This window comes from Camellia sinensis, chromosome 12 (genome assembly GCF_055761805.1).
Source record: "Camellia sinensis isolate YWXY chromosome 12, ASM5576180v1, whole genome shotgun sequence".
Taxonomy (NCBI): Eukaryota; Viridiplantae; Streptophyta; class Magnoliopsida; order Ericales; family Theaceae; genus Camellia; species Camellia sinensis.
Genome location: NC_138972.1, coordinates 61,911,902 through 61,921,394, shown reverse-complemented (window position 1 = coordinate 61,921,394; position 9,493 = coordinate 61,911,902). Strand labels below are relative to the sequence as shown.

Genomic DNA, 9,493 nt, shown 5'->3' with positions numbered 1-9,493 from the left:
GAGGAAAATGATCACAAGGGTCAATAGATTTTGCCTAGTTTTTGAAGACTAGCTATATTTAGCTAGTGAATCTGAGTTAAAATCAAAATGCCTAATGATCATATACCAGTCAATTGGATTTGAAAAAATTAAGTTATATTAGGTATTTTAACCAATAGGCATTATATGCTTAATAGGTTGGAAATGCTCTAGATCAAACTAGAGCTTTGAATTCATTCATTTTCTAGTTTCTTTTTTATGCTTTCCATGAAATAGGAATCCTTCATGCAATGCCTTAAATTGAGGCTCCAGTTATTGGTTTTCTAAGTTAAAAAAATTGAGTTATATTAGTTGTTTTAACTAATAGACATTATATGCCTAAGTAGGTTAGAAATGTTTTAGATGGAACTAGAGCTTTGAATTCATTCATTTTCTAGTTTGTTTTTTATGCTTTCCATGAAATAGGAATCCTTTATGTGATGCCCTAAATTGAGGCTCTAGTTATTGGTTTTTTGGTTTTTGACACCGGAATGACTTTTTGGAAAGAACATAGTACTTAATTGAAATGAAGGATTGAATTGATAACGCTTTGATTAGTTGATAATATTAGTATTAGTTTATACTTTTTTGAAATATTCTTGGGAAAAGTTTCATTAACGCCTAATTCATGTCGAGTATACCTTGTGAGAATTCTTAATTCATAGGTTGTAGAGAGGGATTTATGTCACCACAAACAAAGACTAAAGCAAGTGTTGAATAGACAAACTTCCTGACTGTCTCTGTATCCGTACGTCACTTCTAGTCATTACATTTTGAAAAGACATAAATATTTTTTTTTATAAAAGTAATCATTTATTTATTTTTTTTTTGGTTACATCGGAAATAAAAAGTAATCATTTATTGAAAAGTGTATTTTATCCCTTGTCTACATAAGGGGAACAGGATTGACTACTAATGACAAGACACGATATTTAGTCTCTTTGCCTGGAGCACCATGCACTGAGCCATCCTAGCAAGGTTCATTGCATTCCCAATAAAAGTCTTAGTGAAGAGAGAATTTGCAGCTCCATCTTCATTCATCTTTTTCCATGTCTCACCAATCAAGTATTTCATGTGTTCACGGGCATCGTTTTCAGGGGCACCAGTTTCATGCATATAGCATTGGATTGATTTAGGGACGTCGCCTCTTTGTAACTCGTCCTGAATCAAACAGAATGAGTAACATATGGTCAAACCCGGTTTAATTCTTAAACCAAACATACAGCCCTAACGAACCTCTTTATGAAGATACAATGGGTGGTGTAACTCACTCACCGATGATGTTCCCAAGTCATCTGAGAGTCAGAAAATAATTGATGACCAGCGAATTATATTTGGATAACTTTCTAATAAGCATTCCGAGGCCTCCTTTGTTACTGATTTAGAATCAAAACAATAAGCATGTACTAGTATAACAGGACCCGATATCGAAATCCATGCATTTTTCATATATTCTTCAAAGGTTGGTGTATATCCGTTGTAGTACCACTTTGCCTCCAATAAATAAGATTTACAAATATCTGCCCACTAAAGCATTTAGAATGGTCAATTAATTGAAGAAACTACAAAAAATTAAGGACATTTAAATTTACTTTGAATATGATCTAAAAAAGAAAAAGAAAAGAGTCTGAACAAAAAATAAAAATAAATAAATAAATAAAAGACAAAAGGATGACTGTGTGGGCCAATAGACACAACCGTGGGTGTTCGGAAGTCCACCTACCCTCTCTTGTGTCTTTTTTATTTTTTTTTGTAATTTTATTTATTTATTTTTTATTGGATAAATTGCAAATACACTATCTGGAGTTTGCTTAAAACACGAATTGCTTTCTGTGGTTTGGAAAATTATAAATACTTCCTTGTCAGAATTTTTTATTTAACAGAATTAATTGAAAAAGTAAAATTTCTAATTTTTTACCTATACAATAATAAAATTACCTAAATTACTAATTGAAATGAAATTTTAATATTATTAAAAACTGTTAATTAACTTGATGATTTGTTGATAAAATGACATATTTGTTATGAAATTAGAAACTTTAGGGGCATAATATTATTTCTAGAACTACACGGAGTAATTTATAATTTAAGAAAATCTCAAGGGGTGTGTTTATAATTTATCTTTTTTATTGTAGCGAAGTTGGGGAAAAAAAAAATAGTTCATAAAGAAAATGATACCACTTTCTTTAGGTGTGAAATGATGTGCAATCCTTGTTCCTTAAGTGCATCATAAGCCATTTCATTAATAGAGTTGAATAAAGCGAGGAAGCATATCTTCATATAGTCTGGAAGTTGTTCCATTGCGCTGATATCCCACCTAAAAGTTAAAAAGAAAAAAAAAGTATTTTCATGTTAAAGATATATAGCTAAGAAGCATGCAAATTAATGCAGATGATATTGACACAACCATTCTCCCATCAACCAACCTCTCAACGGCATTGGTAAATAGTTCAAGTTCCTCCAATGAACCATACACATCATAGATATCATCTATTATTGTTATCAGTGTGTAGACCTTCGTGGACATTCTCCTAACGTATCCAAATTGAGGCTCAAAATTCACTCCCAGTGTGCCTAAAAAATTCTCCATCAACCTATCTCTAGCAAAGCTCAACTTTTTTCCCAAACATGTACTCCTCCACCACCTATATTCATAACAAGGAAAAGAATAAGGTATATGAAATACTACATACATATATATGGTGACTTATATGGCTGCACCATGAAATTTGTTTGCACCATGTTGAAATATAATTTCGCAAGCTCAAGCAATATAGGATTCATATCTTGTCTTCTCTCATACACATCAATGAACCATCTTGCCTCTAGCCTTGGCACCCTCCAATGTAGGGGAAACTCCAAGGAATGTCTAACTAGCATGGCGAGATTTTGATCAATATCCTTCTTCTTGAGGTTTTCTTTGAGATTCCTAGTTGTGAAATCCCTGGCCTCATTTAATAAACTTTCACCATCAATTGAAAGATATGAGGCTTCATACAAATATAGGAGTCCCTTTGTATCCTCACAAAGACAAGACCTCAAATTCCCCATCTTGTCCATAAATTTTTTAAAAGCATTTGCAATTCAAGCTAACTATTAATTAGTATATATTAGGGACTATGCGCTCAAATACAAAATATATATATATCGAGAAAAATAGTGCGTGATTCATATTCAATTCACAATTAGCATAAATTTGGATCACACTATTTTTCTTGATATATATATATATATTGTATTTGAATTCTCGATCTCTACTAGACACATAAAGATATAGCATCAATGTTCAATCGTTTTAAGTTTTTTTGCTTCTCATTTATTTATTTATATTTCTTATTATTATTTTCTTTTTTTTCATTTTCATAGTGAAGCAAGTAGTGGAGAATTATTTTACAAGGGTCTTTGCTGAAAGCTGGGAGAGTAGGCCTAAGTTGGCAGGGTCCTTTTTGGCCATTACTGATGTGGATTCAAAGGAAGTGCTAGAGGCTAATTTTAGTGAAGCAGAAATCTGGGCAGCCATTCAAGATTGTGATGGGAATAAAGCTCCTGGACCTGATGGCTTCAACCTGCATTGCATTCAAAAGTGCTGGTCTATAATGAAAGGTGAGTTCATGCAGTTGTTCCAAGAGTTTCATCGTAATGGGAAGTTGGCTAAAGGGGTAAACAGCTCTTTCATTACCTTGATTCCTAAAAAGAAGAACCCACTAGACTTGAGTGATTTTAGGCCTATAAGTTTGGTTAGCTCGATTTATAAAGTGTTGGCTAAAGTGTTGTCCAGAAGAATAAGACAAGTGCTCCCAAAACTCATAGGAGAGGTTCAAACAGCCTTTCTTTCGGGTAGATGCATCCTTGATGGGGTCTTAATTGCTAATGAAGTGGTGGATTGGTGGAGAAAGACCAAGAAAAAAGGAATCATTCTTAAATTGGACTTTGAGAAGGCCTATGATTCAGTTAACTGGGAGTTTTTGTTGTCAATGATGGAAAATTTTGGGTTTGGAGATAAATGGGTGGGTTGGATTAGGTCGTGTATTTCTACGTCAAGGATCTCAGTGCTTGTAAATGGGTCACCCACAGCAGAGTTCTCTCCTCAGAGGGGTTTAAGGCAAGGAGATCCACTATCGCCTTTCCTTTTTACTATGGTTGCAGAAGGACTAAATATTCTGTTAGAGAGAGCCAAAGAACAGGGGATGATCAGAGGAGCTTCAGTTGGCCATCAAGACTTCATAATTTCTCATTTACAATTTGCAGATGACACTATTATATTTTGTGAAGCCAATTGGGATGAAATCAGGGTGCTTAAAAGAATTTTGAGGTGTTTTGAAGTCATGTCAGGCCTCAAGATTAATTTTCATAAAAGTATTGTTTGTGGAATTGGGGTGGGAGAGGAGTTAGTTAAGGAGTTTGCTAACAACCTGAATTGCCTCAGCCAGAGTCTACCTTTGTCATATCTTGGCTTACCCTTAGGGGCCAACCCAAGGAAAAAAAGTACTTGGAAACCAGTGGTGGAGAAGTTTAAAAAGAAATTAGCATCTTGGAAGAGGAGATTCTTGTCTTTTGCCGGTAGATTGACCCTAATTAAGTCTGGATTGTCAAATCTTCCAGTGTATTTTCTATCTATTTTCAAATTGCCTATTGGTGTTGCTAAAACAATTGATAGGATTCAATCAAACTTCTTGTGGGGTGGTTCGGAAGTTCAAAGGAAAATTCACTTAGTCCAATGGAAAGAGGTGTGTAAAAGTAAAGACCAAGGGGGGTTGGGTGTAAGAAGTCTCAGTGATGTTAACATCTGTTTAATGTTAAAATGGTGGTGGAGGTATGGTCATCAACAACAGTCACTATGGAAAATGGTGGTATGTAGCAGATATGGGGGGAATGGGGGCAGGTGGAAACCAGAAACAGTGCCAGCTGCAATGGTATCTACAGTGTGGAAGGACATTGTATCATTACTTTCCGCAAATAGTGTAGCGGCAGAGTTTTTCTCACAAAATTTCAGGATTATTTTGGGAAATGGGGAAAGAATCCATTTTTGGACGGATAGATGGTTCAATGATATGAGTCTTAGGTGTGAATTTCCTAGACTATTTAGTCTATCAGTGGAGAAGGAAGGTTCCTTGCAATTTTTTTACCACCGGAAAGGGTCGGGCAGTGATTGGAAGTTGGCATTTAGAAGATCACTTTTAGCTTGGGAGGAGGAGGAAGTTCATAGGCTAAATGTATAACTAGCAGAGGTACCTAATCTAAATCCTCTAACTGAGGATCACTGTTTGTGGAGAGCAAGTAATTCTGGAGTATTCTCTGTGGCATCAATGTGGAAAAGGTTGGAATTAGTTAATGGACCCACAGTTTCCATTTCTAAGTTCCTGTGGAAAAATGCAGCCCCCCCGAAGGCTCAGTTCTTCACCTAGTTAGCTTGGAAAGGGAGACTTAAAACAGCAGAATTCATGCAAAGGATTGGAGCTATACCTGCCAATGTCAGCCCACTTTGTGTATTTTGCAAAGCAGAGGTAGAAACCATAAATCATGTGTTGCTTTTATGCCCATTGGTATGGAAGTTATGGTCTGCGTTGGTAAACTGGTGGGAAGTGCAGTGGGTAACACCAGGATCTGTGGCTATTTTGCTTGACTGGTGGTCTGGTATGAAATTCAGGAAGAAGGAGTTCAACATTTGGAAGGTGGTCCCTTTGGCCATGCTTTGGTCCTTATGGAAACTTAGGAATGAATGCTTATTTAACAATGGTAGTGCAGATTTTGCACAGATAGTAGAGCTACTGAAAGTAAGAATTGCATTATGGATCAAGTCATATGTTAAAGGGGTGAATTACACTGTGCATGATATTGTCGCAAATTTGAAGCAGGTGAGAGGTTGTATTTCGTAGGTTGTGCTTGGTCTGTCATTATGCAGAGTGGTAGCAGTGTGGGAAGTAGCAGATTTGTTTGTACAAGTCTGGTCTGCAGCTATCTCTCTGGTTCCAGTGAAGCTCCTGTAGGTGAAGCTTATGTTATTATGCAAAATGCTAGCAGATGGTTTTGAAGCAGATTGGTATGTATGCAGCTTAATTGCAGAGTGGTAGGTACCAGCTTCGGGTCTGTCATGGCAGTGCAGAGGCCTGCTTGGTTCTGGTCTGGGCAGCAGTGCATTTGCCCTCATGCTGACTTTGTTTTGCCCTCATTCTGGAGCCCTCATGCTGACTTTCCTGCCTCACTGATGGTCTGATTCTTGTTACTGTGTGTGGTATGTTTGCTTTTGCTGATGCTAACCAACCACCGTGTGTGGTCTGCTGCTGGATGCTCCAGCAGAGGGAAAGATGGTGTTGGCTTTGGCATGTGTCTAATTTTGGTTGTATTGTGGGTTGGGTTTGTTGATTGTGGTTGGTTACTCACCAACTCACCATCTTTCCCCTACCCCTTCCCCCTCCTCTTCTCCCTTATTGATGTATTCCCTTACTCGGTTTTCATCAATAAAGTTTCCTTTTCTTCGCTGATCAAAAAAACTTTGCAGCCCTTTTTTCATATGCATCTCCCTACAGAAATAATTTTTTGTTAGCAATTACCATTGATTTGCATCCACTAATCAAGCAGAGTATATGGGGGTGTTTGGGAAGAAAAAAAATAGTCAAATTTAGGCTAAAAATCACAAAAAAACAAAATAGGCTAAAATAGCTAATAAGACAGAATATCACATCAAACCCATAATCATTTCACTTTTTCTCTCACAAACATCACATCCAACCACAAAAAAATCCAATCATCTTCCCAAACACAAAAATTTTAGCCTACTTAAAATAGCCAAAAACTAAAATAGCCTACTAAAATAGTCACTTCCCAAACGAGGCCATAACAATAGTAAATATATATACCACATATTTACTGTTAAGTGACTGCACATAGTCATAGTCCCAAATGGGAGGTTGGTAGTTGGCTGATCGTCTGATGATCTTTTGATTGCAAGGTTCATCAGTAACAAGAAGGCTAAGAGCCATTGCACTGAATTTCGAACAAACTTTTAATCTTGCTTTGATTGTCTGGCTAACTCTGATGACAACCCACACTTAAATAACATATCAATTTTGAAAAAAATAAAAAATAAAAGGAGAAATTACGGTAGTATTTGGTAAAGTTTTCGAATTATAATTTGATAATAGAGTTGTATTTTGAGCTTGTAAATTTTGGAATTATGATTTGAAAAGAAAAAATTTGTTTGGTTATGAGTTTCGAAAAAAGTTTTGAATTTTTTATGTGATATGAAATGAGAAAAGTTGTTTGGTTATGAGTTTTGAAATAACTCATAACCAAACACACAACTCAAAACTCTATTGAAAATTCTATTCAAAACTCATAATCAATTTTTTTTTAAAATTCAATTTAAAAGAATGTCATTTTGGTCTAAAATTTTTTTTCTATATTTAAAAAATATCAAAAACAAATATAATTTTTTTTCTTCCAAATAACAGGTGGCGATTGGCAAAAAATACATATATATTATTCCGGTCAACCGGCTGAACATCCGAGAGAATGTTCGAGCAGACGATTGGATAGACCAAAAATTAAAAATGGTCAGTTTTACCAAACATGTTTTCAAAATATATTTTGAAATTTGTTTGAAATCATGATTTGAAAATTCAAGCTAAACATAGTATTAAAATATAAGGGTAAAATTAATTTTTTAAAATTCTACCAAACACAGCCTACAATTTGTACTTCTGTAATTTACGCTCAATCTCACCCCCTAGATATTTCAATTGTCCTAGACAACTACTAAATTTCGAACCAGTTGGGCCCAATTATATAACACCGTTTTGAAAATTGATGGAGGGATTCAAGTGAATAGTCAAATTATAGGGATATTAAGTTCTCGTTTGGCATGTGTCTGTTTTAGTTTAAAAGTCAAAAAATTATTTAAAAAATCAAAAAGTTTATAACATATATCAAAAAGTCGAAGATTTCCTTCTTCTTCTTCTTTTTCTACTTTTTGCACATCTTTTCGTAAAAAATAAAAAAAAATTCCAAATATGCTAATTTTTTTTACCTCATATTTTAGTCAAAAAGGCAAAAAATTATTAAAATAGTCTGTTTCTAAACAAGGCTTAAGACTATAGTAGAGAGATTAAGGTCTAGTTTGGGAAGACTAAATAAGTGTACTTTTTAACTTTTTATGAAATATGGGTTGGGTTTGGGTTTGGGTTGGGTTTGAAGTGATGTATTAGAGAGGTGATGTGATTTAAATAAGATGATGTGACTTAAATAGGATAGTGACTTTTTGACTTTTTATCTTTTTTCAATCTTTCCAAACTAGGCCTAAAGTGAGATTTTAATAAAAAATATAAAAGTGATAATTATAATTAATACTATCATGTTGCTGCTCTTCGTTTGTTGTCGAAATGACATTATACAAATAAGCTCAATTACAACTCGACTTGAAATCAGAGAAGCTAAACAAGACAATTAAAAAGTTTTGTGAATAAAGTAGAATACATTCCGTTTGGTTTTCATTTCTTGAATTTTCTTCTCAGAAAATTTTACTTTTTCGTTTTCTGTATTATTTTATTTTTACTGAATTTTTTTAATATTTAAACAATTTCTTTAATTTTTAAACGCATCTAACATAAATATACTTAAAAGGTATAATATTTGTGAAAAAAATCTTTAGAAAATTTACTAGATACTAAAAATACAAAAATATACAAAAAATCAATACATTTTTTTAATATATTTTTCTGTATTTATTAATTATTTAAAATATTTTTTTCACAAATATTTTAATATTTAGATATATTTCAGTAAGTTATATCTAAAAAAAATATAAAAAAAAATTACTTAAAATTTTAACAACATTGAATAAAAATAAAAAAATAAAAAAAAACTCAATTTAAGAAAAACTCAATTTTAAAAAAATTAAAATTAATAAATTAAAACCAAACATTATTGGATGTAAAATGTAAGGGCAATTATACCCCAGTGATATTTGGGATTCTTATTTATGGGTCAGTGTTGGAAGTGTTTTAGAATTTGAATAGAGCTGTAAAAGCCGAAACTTTAATTACAAAAGAGAGGGAACTTTCTACCATCTCTCACGTGCTCACTCTAAGTGTAGAATATTATTGGATAAAAAAAATTCAGTCTTTGAGAAGATAGTTAGATTTTTTTATAGTTAGATGTGATGTTTGTGAGAGAAAAAAATAAAATAATTATGAAGTTAGATGTAATATTTTAATTAGATTTATTTTTTTTGATTTTATAAAAAAATTGTCTTTTAGTGTAAAAAATAAAAAAAAACGCAACCACCAAACTTCCCAAACACCACTTTCCCTCAAAACTCACGTTTTCTGTTTCTTTCTCCGCTGTCATTCTCTCGTCACTCTTCTCTCTCCTCTCTCTTTCTTGTCTTGTCTCACGCTCTCTCCTCTTATCCCTTTCATTTGAGTAATGCTAATAATTTTAAATAATAATTTTATATCAAATTTTTTAAGAGTACAAG

General features: G+C 33.5%; 1 pseudogene across 1 annotated transcript; it reads right to left on the bottom strand.

Annotated features, from left to right (window-relative positions):
- Window positions 1-850: 850 nt before the first annotated feature.
- LOC114292211 ((-)-alpha-terpineol synthase-like) lies at window positions 851-7,015 on the bottom strand (annotated as a pseudogene). Its single transcript, XR_014345537.1, has 6 exons — window positions 6,876-7,015; window positions 2,726-3,069; window positions 2,445-2,663; window positions 2,197-2,335; window positions 1,294-1,545; window positions 851-1,179 (listed from the first exon to the last, which is right to left on the bottom strand). The product of XR_014345537.1 is annotated as a (-)-alpha-terpineol synthase-like (transcript).
- Window positions 7,016-9,493: the final 2,478 nt, after the last annotated feature.